This window comes from Stenella coeruleoalba (assembly GCF_951394435.1).
Source record: "Stenella coeruleoalba genome assembly, chromosome: X".
Taxonomy (NCBI): Eukaryota; Metazoa; Chordata; class Mammalia; order Artiodactyla; family Delphinidae; genus Stenella; species Stenella coeruleoalba.
Window position 1 is genome coordinate 112106706 of NC_137152.1, and position 19524 is coordinate 112126229.

At 41.4% G+C, this 19524-nt stretch overlaps 1 long non-coding RNA gene across 5 annotated transcripts in view; it reads left to right on the top strand.

Annotated features, from left to right (window-relative positions):
- LOC307180943 overlaps positions 1 to 19524 on the top strand; it is a 510594-nt gene that overhangs the window by 384537 nt on the left and 106533 nt on the right. For all 5 annotated transcript variants that reach the window (XR_013825808.1, XR_013825809.1, XR_013825810.1 and 2 more), the window contains one exon: positions 5720 to 5823. This is a non-coding gene — a long non-coding RNA (uncharacterized lncRNA). The remainder of the gene's footprint in view (positions 1 to 5719; positions 5824 to 19524) is intronic.

Consider the following 19524-nt stretch of genomic DNA (forward strand, 5'->3'; position numbering starts at 1 on the left):
GGCTCTGAGGACTGGTTAATATTCTGAAGAATAAAGTTAGGACTTTAACATCATAATGCGTATATGTCTACTTCAAGGACACTATCTGTGAGTATTCACCTTATGTGGAACTCTGCATCGGGTACTCTGGGAGCCAGAGCTTTTAGTAATTTTTATAGCAAAAACTTTTGATCATTTAACTCTATGAATAGGTGCTATAGTTATCCTACCCCCATGTTGCATATGAGAAAACTGTTGAATAAATGAGAGAAAAATATAGAGCTAGACAGTAAGTACCATGGACATTCATGAAAAGAAAATGTCACAGAACTTGAGTAATCAAAGAAGATAGAAGACCTTGAGATGAAAATACAGGACTGTAAGGGAGAGGTCACAGTTGGATTTGTAACAATAGCCTTAGCTAGACCACCTCCCTGAAAGGAGTAACTGTTTCTAGAAACAAGCAGAGGCTGATGATTGAATCTTAGAAGATTCATGGTTTACTAAAGAGTGAAAAAGAGGAACCATCAAATGAGAACAAGCAGGAAATTAACCTACAGTGTCCTGGAGTCTAAAGGTGGAAGGAATTTCAAGGAATGTGTGAATGGGTATGTCAGCTAAAACCAAAGGAGGAGGTTACTGTGTCCTCCAACAATGCAGTTTTACTTTTTCTTTTTTTTTGGTTTTTTGTTTTGGTTTTTTGTTTTTGCGGTACGTGGGCCTCTCACTGTTGTGGCCTCTCCCGTTGCGGAGCACAGGCTCCGGACGCGCAGGCTCAGCGGCCATGGCTCACGGGCCCAGCCGCTCCGCAGCATGTGGGATCCTCCCGGACCGGGGCATGAACCCGTGTCCCCTGCATCGGCAGGCGGACTCTAAACCACTGCGCCACCGGGGAAGCCCAAGTTTTACTTTTTCTTTTCATTCCTCCCCGAAATGTACTATGTAATGAAGTAAATGTTGATAGTTTTCTTACAACATATGAAAACTGAGATGCAGAAACATGATGTGTTGACAGGTATTGAAGACAACTCTTTGATGTAGTCAGATCCTAGAGATGCATCAGCATTTCCACAGCCAGAAAATTTTTGGGCTCATCACCAGATCATTTCTTTGCAAAAGTATTTGATGTTTCAAAAATAAAATTATTGATTTATTTCACCAGAAGAAAGAAGAATCTTCTGCTCTAATAATTTCTTCTTCCCCCTCCAACAAAAGCCACTTCTCTTTAGTAGAGAAATCTGGCTCAATGGCATAAGCTTAGGATTCACAGAGTGCTTCAGTTAAAGCCGTATGTAACTGCTAGTTATGTGTTCCTGCTAGAATTAGAACCCAGGAATGTGAAGTTCTAAATTGTGTGCTTTTTCTTCTGGCGGGACTCTTAATATAAATCAAATTAAGAAGAAATTAATCCTTAAAATGGTAGCTCTCTTAAATTCATTCCTTCCCAAACAGTTAACATACCATTTGGATTTTTAAGGGGCCATGACATTTTAGTGAACAATTCCTAACTTATCATGAACCAGGCTGCTTGGTCCATTGATCTTTGACGCCACACACTAAACCACAGAAAGATAGGTTGAGAATATTACAATCCAAGTTTGCTTCTTTCACTTGATAAGCTACAACTTGTAGCTTGAGAAGCAGTACCTTATGTAAAGACATTTATAAAATATATGTCAAATTTTCCCCATAACTTTAATGGCTGTGCCCCTACACACGTGCCTATTTGAATCTAGCCAACACTCGCAAGGGTAAAGGGAATGTGCACCATTTCAACTAACTAAACTAATGGAATTTTTGTTTTCAGATACTTTATCTTCATGTAGACATGGTCTGATAAACACATTTTCAGGGCAAAAACAAGTTAAAGATGCAGAATAGATGAGAACAAAGGAAGGCTGAAAGAATAAAAGAAAACCAAGAGAAGCTTGAGGCATTCTCTTAGTCTATCTGACCTTCTACTTAGGTGGCCACTGGAAAAGGTCAAGTCTGTTTCTCTAGACAAAAGTGAATCTGATTTAAATGGAATTATTGGATTTTTCAGATCACTGCAGAATGGCAATCATGCTATTCAAATGATTCATTTCTTTTGTTGACTCCACTTTGTCTTCTAATCTTTATATAACTGAATAGCAAAAGAAAGCTCCTTAAATAATGAAAGGAACTTCAAACACACGAAGAGGCTATTTGTTTTTCTCTGTCCACCAGCTGTAAACTTCACATTAACCCTAGCTAGCCAGCTCTGAAAAATGCTCTACCAGTTGTAACGGTGATTTGTGGGGAAAGGAAGAAAGTCTAGGTCTACTTTCTAGGTTCCTCTTTCTATGAGAACGATGCATAGGGAACATTGTCTACAGAGGGGGCACATAGGGAGGTTAAGCGGAAGAAGGTATAATAGATATTTGGTGTGTCCTCAGATTCCCACATCAAGAATGAGGCGTCCTAACTACAGAGTGTTAGCTGTCTCCAAGCTGAGTTTCTCTCTGAGAATCACCATCATCCAAAGAGACTTGTCTCACCCAAGGTGATTCTCACTCCCCAGAAACAGCCCACATCTAATGCCTGGCAATGTGGATGTACAAATCCATAACCCCTTATGTTGGTTCAGGACAACTCAAAAGACCCATCCCAGCTCTAGAACTCCCCATAGGATCAGCTGAAGTCTCTGTTGCAACTGCATCTCAGTAGACCCTCTCTCTGCCAAATCCTGCTTCCTCCACTCCTTTACAGTGCTGTTCTACCCAAGAAAATGCCTGCACACAAATTTTCGTCTCAAGGTCTGTTTATTGGAAAATTTGGCCTAAGACAGAGTGGGAAAGTAGCGATGTTGCCGGCTAGCAAAAGAAGAAGGCCCCTAAGGAGTTAATGTTCTTCCTTTCTTCTGCCTTAGTGGTAAAATACCATATTCCTTGCCTACTAATTTCAGCCTAGGAGTTTCTGAGACTTTACCAGTACAGAGTGGATTTCTGATCTATCTATACTTTGCTATATCTAGTGTGACTCCATTCGGATGAATGAAATACCTTCTGATATTTCAACTGAATTAACTAATCAATTCAGTTAAGATGGTAGACCAACCCAGCTGTGTAGATAACAGTCAAAGAAAAGTGAGTAAAATTGGACTGGGGAATTTAAGAATAATGACTAAAGACTTATGTGACTCATAAATTTTAAACTTCTTTTCTCAGTAGAGTGAGTGACTAAATAAAGGGCTGAGGTACAGAGAAAAGGAATGTATTAGTGGAGGTGCTGAGACAGGCATTATTGATTAGTACATAAGCTATTACCCTTGCACTTTCAAGTGATCCAGGCTGACCAATAAGGGACAGGAATGTTTTGTGTCTCAGTTTGATCATCTTTAAAACAAGAGATTTTGACAAGTCCAGTGAGTTACAACTTTCTCACAACCAAAGACTCTTTTAAAAAATCCCTGTCCCCACCCCCAATAATACCATGGACTCCATGATTTGAGACATTAAACCCACTACACAAACTGCTTTTTATTAAGTAATAATTTATTTTCTTATATTTAAGTGATTATTTATACAGGGATCCTTCAATAAGACCTTCTGATGAATGTGAGGTAACCACACATTAAACCACTTTAAGCTGATAAATGTCCAGCCCAGCACAGAGACACTTGATATTCTAGTTAACCTGTGCAGCTTTATTTTGAGAAGCTAGAGTTTCCAATGGAAAATAAATCCAGATATCCCATTATTGGCTGAGAAAACCTATAGGAACCCCAGGACTTCAGATTGAAACATATTATTTTACCTTGAAAGTCCCTCTCAGGTCTAATGTTCTATGTTTTATGAAATTTCCAAATTATGTTTCATTTTAGCAATTTATTTTTACCCATTTTTGTTCAATAATGAAGAGTCACATCTGATTCTGAGCCTTTATAAATCCAAGAAGTAACTGCCTTGTCAATTGATTATACAGAAAATTTTAGTATAATTTTTATAATTGTCTAATTAGAGGTGAGAATCAGAAGTTCATTATAACGACCTACAAGACAGCTGGTATCAACAAAGTCACAATGACCTTCACCTCCTATTATAATTCACCATGGTAAATCCATGGGCCCCAGAAATCTGGGATTCATTTTTCTAGCAACATAGCCGATACCTTCCAGTGTATGAATCCTGCCCACAAAGCCAATTCTTTGCATATATAGTCACATCTATCATCTGAGTTCTATCTGCAATTCCACCTGATTTCATGGGTTTCTGTGTTTGTAAATGAAAAAGGAACATCATCTATCATCCATCAGGGTCAACATACATTTTGTACAGACATGGAAAACATTTGGCCCTGGCCTCACGGGAAAGTAATAGGATAGATTATCTGTGCTTATTGGCAGGACTGGTGCAATTTACTGGCATGCCTAAGGAATTCCCAACCAATATGCAAAACCTCTCCATTTATGGACAAGATGGCTTTATCATGCAGTAGCAGGGAGGCTCGGCTGAAAGGAAAGCCAAAGCCTCCCTTCGAGCTGCCTAGCTCCATACTACAAATATCAGCCTGAGTGTGAAAATTAAAATCTTATTTGATTCTAGGTAACATTCCACTTCGGTGTGAGGAGAGTGGAAACATGTCACATGTTAAATAATGATGACATATTAATTACTCTCTCTTGAAAAAAAAAGACTGAAGGCACAGAAGGACTACAGAAGAGCTTCTTGGGCTACTTTAAATATACTTCTACAGTGATAAAAGAATATGACATTAATAGGGTGCATTTTGGGTTCCTCTGATTCTTGTTTACCTGAATTCATCAAATGTTAATGGGCCAGGATTAATCAGTTTAGAAATGCATCCAAAGCCATGTTCAGAGACCAATGCAGTCAGATCACATATGCAGGTTTCTGCCAGTTTGGAAGTTACTTGACATCAATGCCTTGATTAATGGTTTTGCTACAATGCAGAGGTGGTACAGAATGCTTGTTGTGACTTTATAAGAACCACCTCTGTTAAATTGCTTCCTGTCGAGGTGCATTAGCTTTCTGGGAGACTATCACTGTCACTTAGACTCTATGAATTTAGTAATCTGGGATTTAGGAAGACTTACAGCTAATAGAACTGTGATTCTCTGTGCTTGAAAAACACCCAGGCTTCTTCTTTACTTGTTTACGAGATGCTTGGAGGGCAACCTTCTTTATTCTGTTCTTAGGATTCAATCAGGTAGCCTCTCAGAGGCATTGGGGAACAGGCACCTTTTTAATTCTATCACAGTTTCAGTAGAATGAGGGGTAACAACTGTGGTGTACTGAAAGGCATACTGGAGTGGAAATTGAGAAAGTTGCTTTAGCAGCAGTACTAACTTGCTCTCTGACTGAGGGCAATCACTTCATTCTCTAGGACGTGGTTCTCTGATCCATAAAGGGAGAGGCTCAGGGACATGGGAAGAGAAGGAGGTTCCCTTTTATTGAGAGTTTTCTATGTATTAGACACTTTACAAATGCTTCGGTATATTATCTCATTTTGTCTTCACAACTCCCCTAGGAGGTAGACAATAGCATTCTTCCCATTCCCAAAGGAGAAAGATGAGGCTCAGAGAATCTAGAAGTTTCGAATATTGCTCAGTAGAACCCTAAGAGTTCATAAAGGTGCCTCTGGAACCCTCAAGTTAGTGAGAAGGTAGATACCTTGACCCTCAATTTCAATCAAGTCTACTTTGTTTTCATAGGTTGTATATATTGAGCTTCCGTGTAAATTTTTCTTTGTATTCCAGATTCTGCCACAGAAAGACAGTTGAAAATGTTGAGTAATCCCAAAGACGCAGTCTGTCTCCAACATTCTGCACAGTGTCCAGATACCACAAGAAAATACGAAAAGGTAGGCATCTGCTGGGTATTCTCATCAGAGAGCGTCAATTTCTCACATGAGTTTGAAATAGTCCATGTTGTTCTTGCTCTTACTACAGAAACAGACATTCCTGAGCTTCATGTGACTCATGGTGTTTTTTGTTGTTTTTTTTTTTTTTTGACTCATGGTGTTTTGACTGTACACAGAAAGCCAGGTTGGTCTGGACAGGGCCAGGGTGAAATGCACATGTGGATTGGCTGGGTAAATTTATGCCTTCGATTCAGTTATCCTGGGCAAAACAAAACAAAGGGTGAAATCAGGACTGTCCCCAATTTTCTAAGTTACTTGAGGCAGAGGTGAGCTATTAGGCTTGTCCCACTTAGATGAGGCCTGGACAATCTCCAATTCCCTGGCTAATTAGGCAGCCCCTATTGCCCTGTGGAAGTTTCCAGTACTGCATACTGTCATAAATATGAGTAAAGCACCCCATCTTGGCTGTGAATTCACTCAAAATTACAGCTCGGTTTCACTCTAACACTCTTTACCATCCATCTCTGTCCAAGTTTATTGCTAACGACAATGTAAAAAAGGAAATCTCATATGAGAATGATATTTAAAGCCACCCAATCAACTTTAAAATGCTTTCCTGATCAATAAACCGTTTTTGAAAAGAATTAGGCAAACAAAACTACCCAATGTTACAAATTAGAGTTTGTACCAAAGCTGGGAATGTGACCTGGAACCACATCAGTGTATTAATTCCTCCAAATAGGCAGTAGATTCTGCCATCAGGAGCACCATTGTCTTTGTGACCCCCCAACCCGTCAAGGCCCTGGGTTCCTTGGCCTTCTCTCCCTCCCATGGCCCTACACCCTGGGTATAAGTGTAAGGAATAAGAGTCTACCCATTGGGCTCTAGTAATAATCTCTTGCTGTTGGTGTTTTATAGTCTCTACAGCCGTATGACAGTCATGTTTTTTCTCTTATTTCTCCAACAAATGTTCCTTTTCAAGAGGGAGAGATATGTTCACTATATCTTGATTGTGGTGATCGTTTTGCAGGTGTATAATATCAAAACTATCAGATTGTATAACTGAAATTTGGGCAGTTCACTGTATGTCAATTATACCTCAGTAAATCTGTTAAAATGTTTATTGGATGCTTCCTCTGTGCCAGGACAGTACTTGATACTGGAAAGACAGAGATAAATAAGACCTCACAAGTTGCATCCTGTTTGGTTGAACCATATGAAATTGCTGTTTGTATATGTGAAAAAATCAACAAATATTGGTAATGTTTCAACCTAACATAAGTTAACAACTACAGTCACCATGAAATAGGTAATGTGAGTATTAATACCAATGTATAGATGAGGAAATTGGGGCTCACACAGATAAGGTGACTTACCGGAGAATACTCCCCCTGGAATTTGCATGATTCAGCCACCCCTTGTCTGGGTTGTCTGGCCTGAGTGTACTGAGAAGACTGACCCATACAGGGCTGGACATACGGACGGACCGTTGATCAGAGTTACAGAAGAGTAAACTCTGGGCATGAGATTATGTGGTTTCTATGTTCCAAGTGGCCCTCACGAGTGCTACTCCTGAGACTCTGTTCTCCACGTTGACACTGGGCTCTTTGCTGAGGTAGCCTCTTGTGCTTGGGACTTGTGTGTGGGTCTCAGGACCTTGTCTCCATTTCTTGCCACCTCACATAGTTTTTGATGCTTTGGTTTCTACTCATCACCTGCTTTTTTACTCTATTTGCAAATGAACTGTCTTAGCCTCTGACTTTCATTTTTCAATGGCCCAACTATAGTTTTCCTGCCCAATAGTGAATATTACCCCCTCTAGTTAGAAACAGTGCCTTCAAGATCAGGGGCTAGAGGGTCCTCAAGACATCGCGGTGTAATAACTATTCGTTAAATATTTTTTGAGTTCATGAAATGATTCTTTCCATCAGTGGATATTTATTATCTATTCTTATTGAGTTACTTTACATAAAATGGGGACAACGATAACCCCGTAATTCACGGAGCTGATACAAGCATTAAGTAAGACAATCTATGCAGACAATTTAGAACAGTGCCTGGTGCATAGTTAAGAGTCAATAACATTAGCTAATATTACTATACACACAGCATTTATATTAAATGTCAGTCCATGGGTACGGGTTGGGGTGGAATAGGATTAAGGACACAACAGAGATGAATAGCACAAAGCTACTGCCTGCAAGGAACTTGCAATCTTATCATCTAATTTTAGTGTAAAGGTACAATATGATTATTAAAATTTAAAAAAAAGTATAGTAGAGGAAAGGTGAAATTCCAAGTTAGGAATAGGGGATTAGGGACAACCTCATGGAGAGTATGGCATTTGAAGAGGGCCCTGAAGGACAAGACAGCCTTTGACCTGAGAGACGGGTAGAAATGGAGAGGGTATGAAGGGCAAAGGGAACCACATGGGCAAAGGCACAGCGGTAGGAAAGTGTTCCTGGGCATTTGGAGGAAAGACAAAATAGGTAGCGTAGGAGGTGAAGCTATAGAGGCAAGCTAAGGCCATATTTCCAGTGGATTTTAGTGCGGACACACAAGTACCTGTCAAGGTCACTTTGTTCATTTGGAGTCCAGTGTTAAGTGCAGCTGGGTGTTTGTTGCAACCAGTGCTGAAACTGATTCAGAAGCTAACCATGATGAGTAGCCCTAAAATTTGCTTGTTTTTGAACCACGTGATAAGATGCTGTGAGAAGAACGCAGCATCACTTGTGTGGTATTGCTGCCAAATATGTACAGCTCGAATCTAATAATGAGGAAACGTCAGACAAACTCAAAAGGAAGGGCATTCTATAAATATAATAACTAGCTGGAAATATTCAAAAGTGACAAGATCTAGAAAGTCAAAGAGATTGAGGGGCTGTATAGGAAGGAGACTAGAAAGACATAACAACTAAATATAACACACGGTTGTGAACTGGATCCTTTTACTATAAAGGACATGATTGGGACAATTAGTGAAGCTTGGATGGGATCCGAGGATTAGACTATAGTTATGCATCAGTATTAATTTCCCATATTTCCAATATTAATTTTGATGGTCACATTGCAGTTATATAGGAGAATGCCCTTGTTTCTAAGAAATAGTAAAGTATTTGATGGAAATGGGGCATCAGTATGGCAATTTGCTTTTAAATGATTCAGGGAAGAAAAAAACTCTTGTACTATATTTACTGTATGTAAGACTTTTCTGTAAGTTTGGGATTGCTTCAAAAATATGTATAAAATTACTAAAATAGATTCCACAGGGGAAAAATAAGATTAAAATAAAGTTAGCAAGTTGCCTTTTAAAAAAACGCTGTCGACTGCCTGCCGTGGTTTCCTGAAGAAGGCCCCTTAGACTGCTAGCCATCTGTGTGTAGGATGTGGTCCAGGAGGCCTGCAAGGCGGAGACTGCCATGCCTTTTGAGGGACCACACAGAGAGAAGCAGTATCTGGGAATGGTCTTCTGCTTTGGACCCTTCAGTCATATATTGTGAGCTTTGGCCCCCTCTCCTTGCTGTATGAAATAGAGGGCAGAGAGAAATTAAACCGTGGCCCAATCAGAATTTGCTAATTGACACATGGGCTGCTCTGCTTTTTCTTGTAAGAAACATTAGCAGGTGTATTTATGCCCTACCTTATACATTTTGATAAGCTCTATGGGAACCTAGAAAATAATTTATCATGCCTCTCCTCTTTACCCCAGCATAATAAGAAACAAGCTCTGGATCAGTAGTTGAAATGCGCAGGGACCACCTACTTAAAGTGAGGTTTCAGCAGGCTAAATTCCTCTTTGAGCATGGTTAGGGATTGTCCGTGTCTTCAAAACCTGTCACAAAGGAAATAAAGTTTAGAACATTGTCAGTCCCCACTTTATACCTCAAGCACTACCATAGTCTCTGCCACCACCACTATTACCACAGCTACAACCTGCCATCCAAACACTGGCGGCATCTTTCTCAAAAGCCCAAGACGTGTGCTCCCTTGCCCAGTTGGCTGAAACCCCTCCTGCTATCCAGCCTGTGTGGTTCCAAGGGCCAATGAGTCAATCCCTCAGCCAGTTGCCTGTTAAGCACTTTGAGTAATTTATGCTAACATTTCTTTTGTGCTTACTGTATGCCAGGCACCATGCTACGTGCCTTATGTGTGTTAGTCCATTTGATTGTCATAAAATCTTATTAGGCGGGTGCTACTTCTATTCTTAATTTTATAGATGAGGATGCTGAGATTTGGAGAAGGAAAGTGACTTGCTCAATGTCACATACACGCCTCTTAAGTTGTAGAGCTGGGGTTTGATCCCAGATTGAGTTGACCCCAAAGCCAATCTCTTGGTCACTTTGCTATATTGTCTCTCAGGCCACTTGGTCATACCAACTAAATTATGTACAGATCTCAACACCTCAGTCTAATTCAGATTTTAGAGCCAGACTGTCACCTGTGAGTGAGACCTTGGGCAAGATACTTTAAGTCTTTGTGCCTCAATGTCCTCACCTGAAAAACGGGGATAACGTTACCTACCTCATAGGTGGTAGCGAGGATTAAATGAGTTAATGTAGGTAAAGCACATTTAGAACAACACCTGGCACATGGTAAGTACAGAATGGTTAGTATTACTATTTAAGTCCGAATGTGCCATGGGGAATACTGTGTCCCCTGAAACAATATCCAGATGATGCTAGCCTAGCAAACTATGGTAATCCCAGTGGGCAGAGATTATTTTTTGCTCTAACATCAGCATAATATATTTAGGAGTTCTGCTCTAGTCACTGTCTGTCTCCTATATAAATAGAGAAACTTTGTTTTTCCCTGTAAATCTCTTAATCCACAAGTATTATGGAGAAACTACTAGCTGTTTTAGCACTGTACTAAGAGTGAGACCATTACAAAAGAAATATGAGGTAGGAGCCCTGTCTTCAAAGAACCAACAGTCCAGTGGAAGAGACTAGCGCAGGACAGATAACAATGAGGTTGCTGGGCGGTACCAAGTAAGTGCTCGACGATACGGTCCTTATTTGAAGAGATGTAAGAGTTCAGCAGACAGGAAAGAGGTGAATTGGAATCAATGTTCACATCTAAGCCAATTGATGAGAATATTCACTCCTAAAGCATGCCGCAGAGCTGTCTGTTTGCGTGTTCACCAAAGCCAGAGTCAGTCTAGCCTAGTGGGCATTGGGGCAAATGTCACCTAGTCGCCCAGCAATTCCCTATTTACTCTCCGAACTGTTTCCTACCCAGCTACCTTCACTGTTTATCTCCTTAGCCTGTGTTCTTTTTCTTAATAGCGTTTATTACTATCTGACTGGACCATATATATTTACTCATTTTGTCCTTGTCCGTCTCTCCCACTGGATTCTCTGCTCCTTGACAGTGGGAACTTCGTTGTCTTCACTGCTCAATCCCCAGGCCCCACAAGAGTGCCTAGCTCACAAAATACTCTTTGGGACAAAGGAATAAACCCTCACCAGACCTGCTGTCTCCAGCTTTCTCCTTTGTTCTAAAGCCAGGCTGTCCCCACTGCTGCTGCAGATAATTATAATAGTTACTGTTTATTAAGACTTCCTATGGGCCAGGCTATGTAATGTGTTCCACACAGCCACCCCAATGAAATCAAGAATGTTATTCTTTCCAGCTTACCAATGCAGCAACTAAGGCCTAAAGACATTGTGTACCTTGTCCAGGTCCACATACTTAAGAAGTGACTGACTTCCAATAAGGGTTGACCTTATGCTCTCTGGCTTTAATCTAGCAGTATTGGGACATGGCCAAAATTTGACTCCTTTTTTTTTTTTTTTTTTGGCTACCCCATGCGGCTTGTGGGATTTTAGTTCCCCAACCAGGGACTGAACCCGCACCCTTGGCAGTGAGAGAGTGGAGTCCTAACCACTGGACAACCAGAGAATTCCCGAACATGCCCAGAATTTGAAGCAGAGAAGTAGAACCCTAAAGAGGCAGGAGTGGTAGAAGGGTGGATGTGAGAGTCAGTGGGTAGGTGTGATGGGTTGAATTATGCCCTGCCCCCCTCCCAAATTCACATGATGACGTGCTAACCTCAGTACTTTAGAATGTGACCTACGTGTAAATAAGATTGTTGGAAAAGTAATTGCTTCTGATGAGGTTATACTGAGGCGAGGTGGAGCCTAAATCCAGTATGAGTGCTGTTCTGATGAAAAGGGGCAATCTGGACACACACACACAAGGAGAATGCGCTGTGAAGATGAAAGCAGAGACTGGAGCGATGGCCAGCAAACCACCACAGACTAGGAGAGAGGTGTGGAATAGATGTCTTCCCCGCAGTTCTCAGAAAGTACCAACCCTGCCCATACCTTGATCTCAGACACCTAGCCTCCAGAGCTATGAAGCAATACATTTCTGTTGTTTAAGCCACGCAGCTTGTGACATTTTGTTACGGCAGTCCTAACAAATTAATACAGTAGGAGTAGGCAAGGAGAAGACTGAGAGAGAGGAAAAAACTCTCACAGCGCCTGGTGGGCGTTCTTGCTCGTATTCTGTCCTTGCCTCTTCTACCTTCACCCACAACCCAGTCTGGCATTCTGAAGACATAGCTTTTCTGAAGACATAGCTTTGGCAAGACCCTGGCGAGCCTTCTGAAGGAACTAGTGATTTCCTAGGAGATGAAAGCGAGCTTCCTGGTTGTCCTTGTTAACTCTGTTAACCAGGCCCACAAAGTGGATCATAGTGCGCAGACAGCCACTTAGAAATTTCACTGCTCCTTGCAAAGAAATCTGCAGAGACTTCAAGGCTCTGTGGCCTCTCCAAGGCCAATGTTGCCCTGAACTATCCCAGATCTTTGTATGAACGTAAGCTTTAGAAAATCCCATGAAGATAGCTCCCTCATAATTCATATGTTGGTGGCCCTGCTTGATGGGAAAAGTTGGAAACAGGACGTTCAGGAAGAAGATACATCCCTAATATCTGCAGCGTCTACTGTGGGATATTGATTCCATTGTCCTTGAACCCGCTGGCACTGGGTTGATAGTATATTACTGGTAATGAAGAGAAAATCCTGCCAGGAATTGTTAAATGGTTGCAAGTCACTATAACAAATCTTTTCACAGTAAAAATAATGAGGGCTCAAGACTGATTTCAAAAAGAACGGCAACAAAAAATGTTTCTCTCCATCCCAGGCCCAATACCCATCCTCACAAACCTACTCAGGGAATTTTAGTAACGTGTAGTCTCCTTCCAAGCCCCAGAAATTTCTGTATCGGACAGAAATTCCCTGTCATGACAAAAGGCACCTTTCCTCATGAGTGGGCTAAGTGTTTGATTTCTATAACACAGTGGTCAGCAAACTTTTTCTGTAAAGGGTCAGACAGTAAATAATTTAGGCTTTGAGGGCCGTCACTGTTGCAACTGCTCAGTCGTGCTGTTGTTGTGTGAAAGTGGCCATAGATCACACACAGAAATGAATGGCTCTGGTTATGTGCCAATAAAACTTTATTTAAAAAAATAGGCAGGGGCCAGATTTGGCCTATAGACCATAGTTTGCCGACCCCTGGTGTATAGCACAAAAAGACTAGAACTTTGCTGCCAATAGAAACAGTGCTCCTTTTTCCAAAGTTTTGGTGTCCAGCTCTTTGCTGGGAAGTGTCATCTCAGGGCTCACATTCTTTTGCATCGCTGTCATGAAACAGAAGAGAGAAATGAATGAATCTATCTCATTATTCCTTTTAGGGCTTCATATTGCCAACACTGAACTAAAGTGATGCCAACCTGTGACCCTTTAATTTCTTCCCCTAGACTTTATCAGCTCATAAATTTTGTGGTAAAGAACAAAGAAGAAATTGCCTTGCAGAATGTCTCCTTCAGTGATGAAATGGCATTGATAGAAGAGTACTAGACTTTGTCTAGAGCCCTGGCTTTTTGTCCCTGTCTCTGCCCCTGACAAGCCCAGTGACCCCTCACAAGTCATTTCATCTTTCTAGTGTGTCAACTCCTTCCCTTCCTACTTTATGGGATTGTCACAAGAATAAACTAAAAAGACCACAATAACAGACATGAAAGCATTTTACAGAAACTTAAATTGTCACAGATCTATTTGTCCAAGGAAGCAGGAGGATGAGAGGGGTACTTTTCTGCATAGATGGAAATGGTACAACTAAAATAGAACACTGAACCCTTGTGATGTAGAGGGACCAGGACAGGAGAGGGCAAAGGGCTGCACGTGAAGCTGTGGCAGTTTCAAGCCTTCCCATTAGACTGGCTGGCTGTTGTGTCATTTATATCTGGATTCCTTTCACCTTTGGTTGTTTCCCAGCAAGTCTGTTGGAAAGAGCAGGTGCTCATTATTGAATTCCCTTGTTTATTTTCCCCCAAATCTATTAAATCAGTACCAAACACTTAGAATTCTCTGACACTAAAGCAAGTGATTTATTTACCTATAGCTGTCTATTGCATCTGGCTTTGATAGGCTTTATTTCTATGTGCTAAAAACACAGAGCCCTTTAAAAGTTTGATTTTATTGCAAAAAGGAAAACAGCTGTATAGGGGAACCTGGATGGGAGTAAAGGAGAGCAACTCTCTGGCTGACAAGTCTAAATGTCAGTGCTCTTTTCAAGTGCATCAGAACATATAGAATCCAGTTGTGGACCAAGAGGCCAGACTTTCATAAATCCTTATAGGGAACTTTGTTTGGGTTTAAGCCTAGGGTGGGAGATTAGGTGTAGAGGAAAGAGCGGTGGGATCAGGAACCCTGATTTAAGTCTGGGTTCTGCCACTAACTTGCTGTGTGATTTTAGCTAAGTTACTCAGTCACCCTTGACCAGTGTCTTCTCGTTTGTAAAGTGAAGAGATTTTAATTTTAAGACTCCTTTTCCTACCCACTCTCTAGGAATTAAGGATTCAGTCACCATGATGCATAAACCAATAGTACCTACTATGGATCTCATCATTCATTTGTTCAGGAAACATTTATTGAGATGCTGCCGTGAGCTAGGCACTGAGGGTATAATGATAGACAAAGACAGGCTCTGATCCATCCCCTCTTGTATCCCATGGAGTAGAGATGATCTCTCTCCTCCCTCCTTTGAATCAGAGAAGCAGAAGGGCTTTGATACGATCATTGTTCAATTGCTATTTTATCTTATTTTATTATCTTTCACATTATTTTATTTTCAAATTTTTATTGGAGTATAGTTGCTTTATAATGTTGTGTTAATTTCTGCTGTACAACAAAGTGAATCAGCTATATGTATACATATATCAATTATTTTAGCCCATTCTTTTGAATAGCACAAATTTTACCCAAGTCTTAACACAACCTTGACCTGACCTAGAAACAGATTCTGATATGGTAGTGAACACGTAGTTTGACTATGCACGTGGAAGATATTTTTTGACTTAAGGCTTATTGTAGGCTGGTTTCCAGTTTGGCGCAAGCGTTGCCAAGCTTTTAGACCTTGTCTGTTCAGCGACTCTGGTTAGCCCTGTAACCTCACCAGAGGCCTTGAGCCCAGCTAGCTCTACCTGTGGACTGGGCCATGGGGGGCTGGACTGGATAGAGGAAAAAGCAGCTTGAACAGGCTCTCCAGAGGAAAAGACAAACCCAGAGCTCCAGAAAGCATAGGCTGTGAAAGAAATGGGTAGGATAGCACAGAAGTGTTTAAAAGGGCTGGAATGACTAGGAAGAATAGGTAAGGGACAGGAAGAAGGAAGAGTTGGGCACAGTTTTCTGGGCTCATAGTAGACAAGCAGAGCCATGCTGGGGCTGCTATATAGCTGTGAAAGTTAAATATTCACCCACTGACATTTATCTGCTGAGTGCCTAATAGGTACTTTGCTAGATTCTGGAGACGCAGAGGTAAATGAAGCCTTCATCCATGCTCTCAGAGAGCTCATGGTCCATTGAAGGAGGCAAATGAACAAACGGCCAATTAGAATACAGACCTGAACTAGGTGAGGACAGTGTTCTAGTCTGCTTCATTCACTGCTGTTTCCTTAGCTTAGTATATAAACCTGGGACAAGACTTTGTTGTAGACCAGTTGATGGCTCAGAGAAAGAGGGAAGTGGAAGAATCAAAGAGATATTAAGGAGAGAGACTAGACCACGTTTGATGATGAATTGGAGTTAAGGGCAGAGGGAAGATTCAAGGATGACCTTCAGCCCTCTGACTTGGACAATTAAGTGGACGGTGATGCCATTCCCTGAGAGGTGAACCCAGAAGTTTGAGGCAAGTACAGAGACTGCTGAATAAGGATTGGGAGGCTGGTAAGCCATGACTTACTGTGAAGCTCCAGAGGCAGCCAAAGGAGCTGACTGTGGTACTGACCTTTCTGTTTCTAACTTCGTTTCTGTCCCAGGATGTCTGTTTGTGTGTCATATACTGAGAAAAAAAGAATTTGGATCATTTTGAAGAGTTAGTAGAAAGTGAGCATGGTCTGCAGTCTGACATGATGAGAGTTAAACAGATGTGTGTTCAGTAAATAGTGTCTAGTCCCTCTGTCTTCAGGAATTCCAATGCTTGAGTAACATCTTGAGGTTTATGAAGGGATAAAAGAGAAAATCCACTTGGGGATAGTTCACCTAATGTTGGTGATGTATCTCAGCTGATAGACGTGAGTATAGGGTTTGCCTTTCATCTACAAAGGACTACGACCTCACGTGTGAGTCCTTGAAAATTTGAGATTATCATTCTCATAAAGGCTTCTTTTTAGCACTATTATGGCAATTAAGTTCAGGCAGAATGGAGCCACACCCCCAAATATTATATCGGGCAGCAAGATGAAAAACGAGCACGTTACCAGAGAAAAGTGCTTCTGTCTGGAACTTCTTCTTGATGGTTTCCTTGGGGACATAAGTTTGAGATTTTATTAGTTGAAACTGGCCATAATACAATACTTGGTATGTATTTATGTGTCTGTGGGGCAGGGGACCTGTATTGGCATATTTGACCTAGAAGTTTTAGTAACAGAAATTATTTATTTATTTATTTATTTATTTATTTGAAGCATAGTTGATTTACAATATTGTGTTAGTTTCAGGTGTACAGCAAAGTGATTGAGTTATGTATATATATTTTCAGATTATTTTCCATTATAGGTTATTACAAGATACTGAATATAGTTCCCTGTGTTATACAGTAAATCCTTGTTACTTATCTATTTTATATATAGTAGTTTGTATCTGTTAATTCCATACTCTTAATTTATCTTTCCCCCCTTTCCTTTCCCCTTTGGTAACCATAAGTTTGTTTCCTATGTCTGTGAATCAGTTTCTGTTTTGTATATAGATTAATTTGCATTATTTTTTAGATTCCGCATATAAGTGATATATGATATTTGTCTTTCTCTGCCTGACTTACTTCACTTAGTGTGATATTCTCTAGGCCCATCCATGTTGCTGCAAATGGCATGATTTCACTCTTTTTTTATGGCTGTGATATTCCTTTGTATCAAGATGTATATTTATACCACATCTTCTCAAACCAGTCATCTGTTGATGGGCACTTGGGTTGTTTCCATGTCTTGACTATTGTAAATAGTGCTGCTGTGAACATTGGGGTGCATCTTTTCAAATTTCCTGTTTTCCAGATGTGTTTTCATCTTTTCCGGATATATGCCCAAGAGTGGGGTTGCTCAATCACATGATAGCTCTACTTTTAGTTTTTTGAGGAACCTCCATACTGTTCTCCATAGTGGCTGCACCAATTTACATTCCCACCAACAGTGTAGGAGGGTTCCCTTTTCTCCACACCCTCACCAACACTTGTTATTTGTTGTCTTTTTAGAAGTTTTAGCAACGGAATTTAAATTGGGGGTTTCGTACAAAGGCAACCTTCATGAGTGAGTTAAGTGTGGAAGGAGCATTGGACTGGAGTCAGAAAACCTCTATTCCAGTTTTATCCCTGTTGTTAACTAGCTGCACGACCTGAAGCAAGTCCTTTCCCTTTGATAGATCTGTTTCCTCAGCTATAGAATAAGGGAATTGGACTTAACGGGCTTAGTCTCTTTCAGCTCCACTGTTCTAGGAAAATGAACTGAGAGTAAAACCACTATGACATAACTACTATAAACTACTACGAAATGAACTGAGAGTAAATAACTACTCTGCTCAACAGCTTTGCTGCAGAGTTCGTTGAAAAGGCAGTAACTGGGCTTCCCTGGTGGCGCAGCGGTTGAGAGTCCGCCTGCCGATGCAGGGGACACGGGTTCGTGTCCCGGTCCGGGAAGATCCCACATGCCGTGGAGCGGCTGGGCCCGTGAGCCATGGCCGCTGAGCCTGCGCATCCGGAGAATGTGCTCCGCAACGGGAGAGGCCACAACAGTGACAGGCCCGCGTACCGCAAAAAAAAAAAAAAAAAAAAAGGCAGTAACTGGTAGATGAAAAGATCATTAAAACAGCTTGTTATTTTCATTAATCATGTTTTTATCCTAGAGATTAATCTAATGCTTTTATCCCGAAGGAGCTGGCCTAAGGAGCCAAATTACAGTTCTGAGAAGTAAAGAGCTCTATGTTCCTTTGAGAGAACACCAGGTGGCCTTAGTTTAGCCCAAGTGTGCTAGCTTGGGAGGCTCTGCTAATACAGAAGGTGACTACAGACTCAGATAAGGGTAATCAGATGTTTCCATTCTGAGACTTAGGTGAGGGCTGTGGAGCGCCCCCTTCCCACACACACACACATGCTATCCCTGAGCGCTCTTCTCCCTTCCCCTGAGTGGAAAGGTGGAGTGCCCCCATAATGCACTGGGGAACTGGGACTGCTTCTCAAACAGCAAACACAGCCTTTCCGATTTCATAAAGAAAGAAGCTGAGCTAGCCGACACCTCTGCAGTTCGGCTGGGGACTGTAGGAACTAATCACCCCCACTAGAATTGTGGTGGGAGTCCTCATCACCTCTGGACACTGGGTCTCTCTGTCACTGTCAACCCAGAGCCCACAGGATAAACATAACCAAGTCATGTTCTCTTTAAAGGCAGAGGGTGGAAGGTGTGAAGCCAACTGTGTGGGGTGGGAGATGTAAAGTGCTTGACGAGTCTGAATCACTTTGCTGTACAGCAGAAATTAACACAACATTGTAAATCAACTGTACTTCAATTAAATAAATTTAAAGTTTTTAAAAATAAAAATAAATTAAAAAATAAATAACGTGCTTGACGAGCAGTGCCAGATGTTGGACTTAAGCCCCTGAAGTTTCCCCTTGTTGCTCTAGTTTGGGAATGGACCCATTTGATGACAGTATTATTCACAGCCTCTGCTGACTGTAGCAGTGCAAGAGAAAGAACATGAGTGTCCTCACCCTGTGAACCCCACCAGTGCCTCAGCACCCACAGCTCCTTTTCTCACACTTACAAAGTCAGCTGAGAGGGTCCCAAGAGGTCTTTCTGACCTCCTCCCCCAAATCTGTAGCTGAAGAACCAGGAGTGCAGAGCCTCAGCGGCCGGGCCAGAGACACGCCTCAGGTCACAGCAAATTAATCGAAAATTAGAACTCAAAATCAAACTTCCTCTGATGAATAGTGAACTATAGCTCGTTTCCTTACCAGTGATTGTCAACTGGAGGGACATTTGAAAATCGTGTGCAGACATTTTGGGTTGTCAGAATGATTCAGGGTAAGGGTGCTCCTGGCATTAATACTCAGGGGTCTGCAGTGCATCAGACAATCCCACGTTACAAAATGCCAGCATGTGCCATTGAGAACCATTGCGGGCCTACACCAGGCTGTATCCACTTAGAAAAGT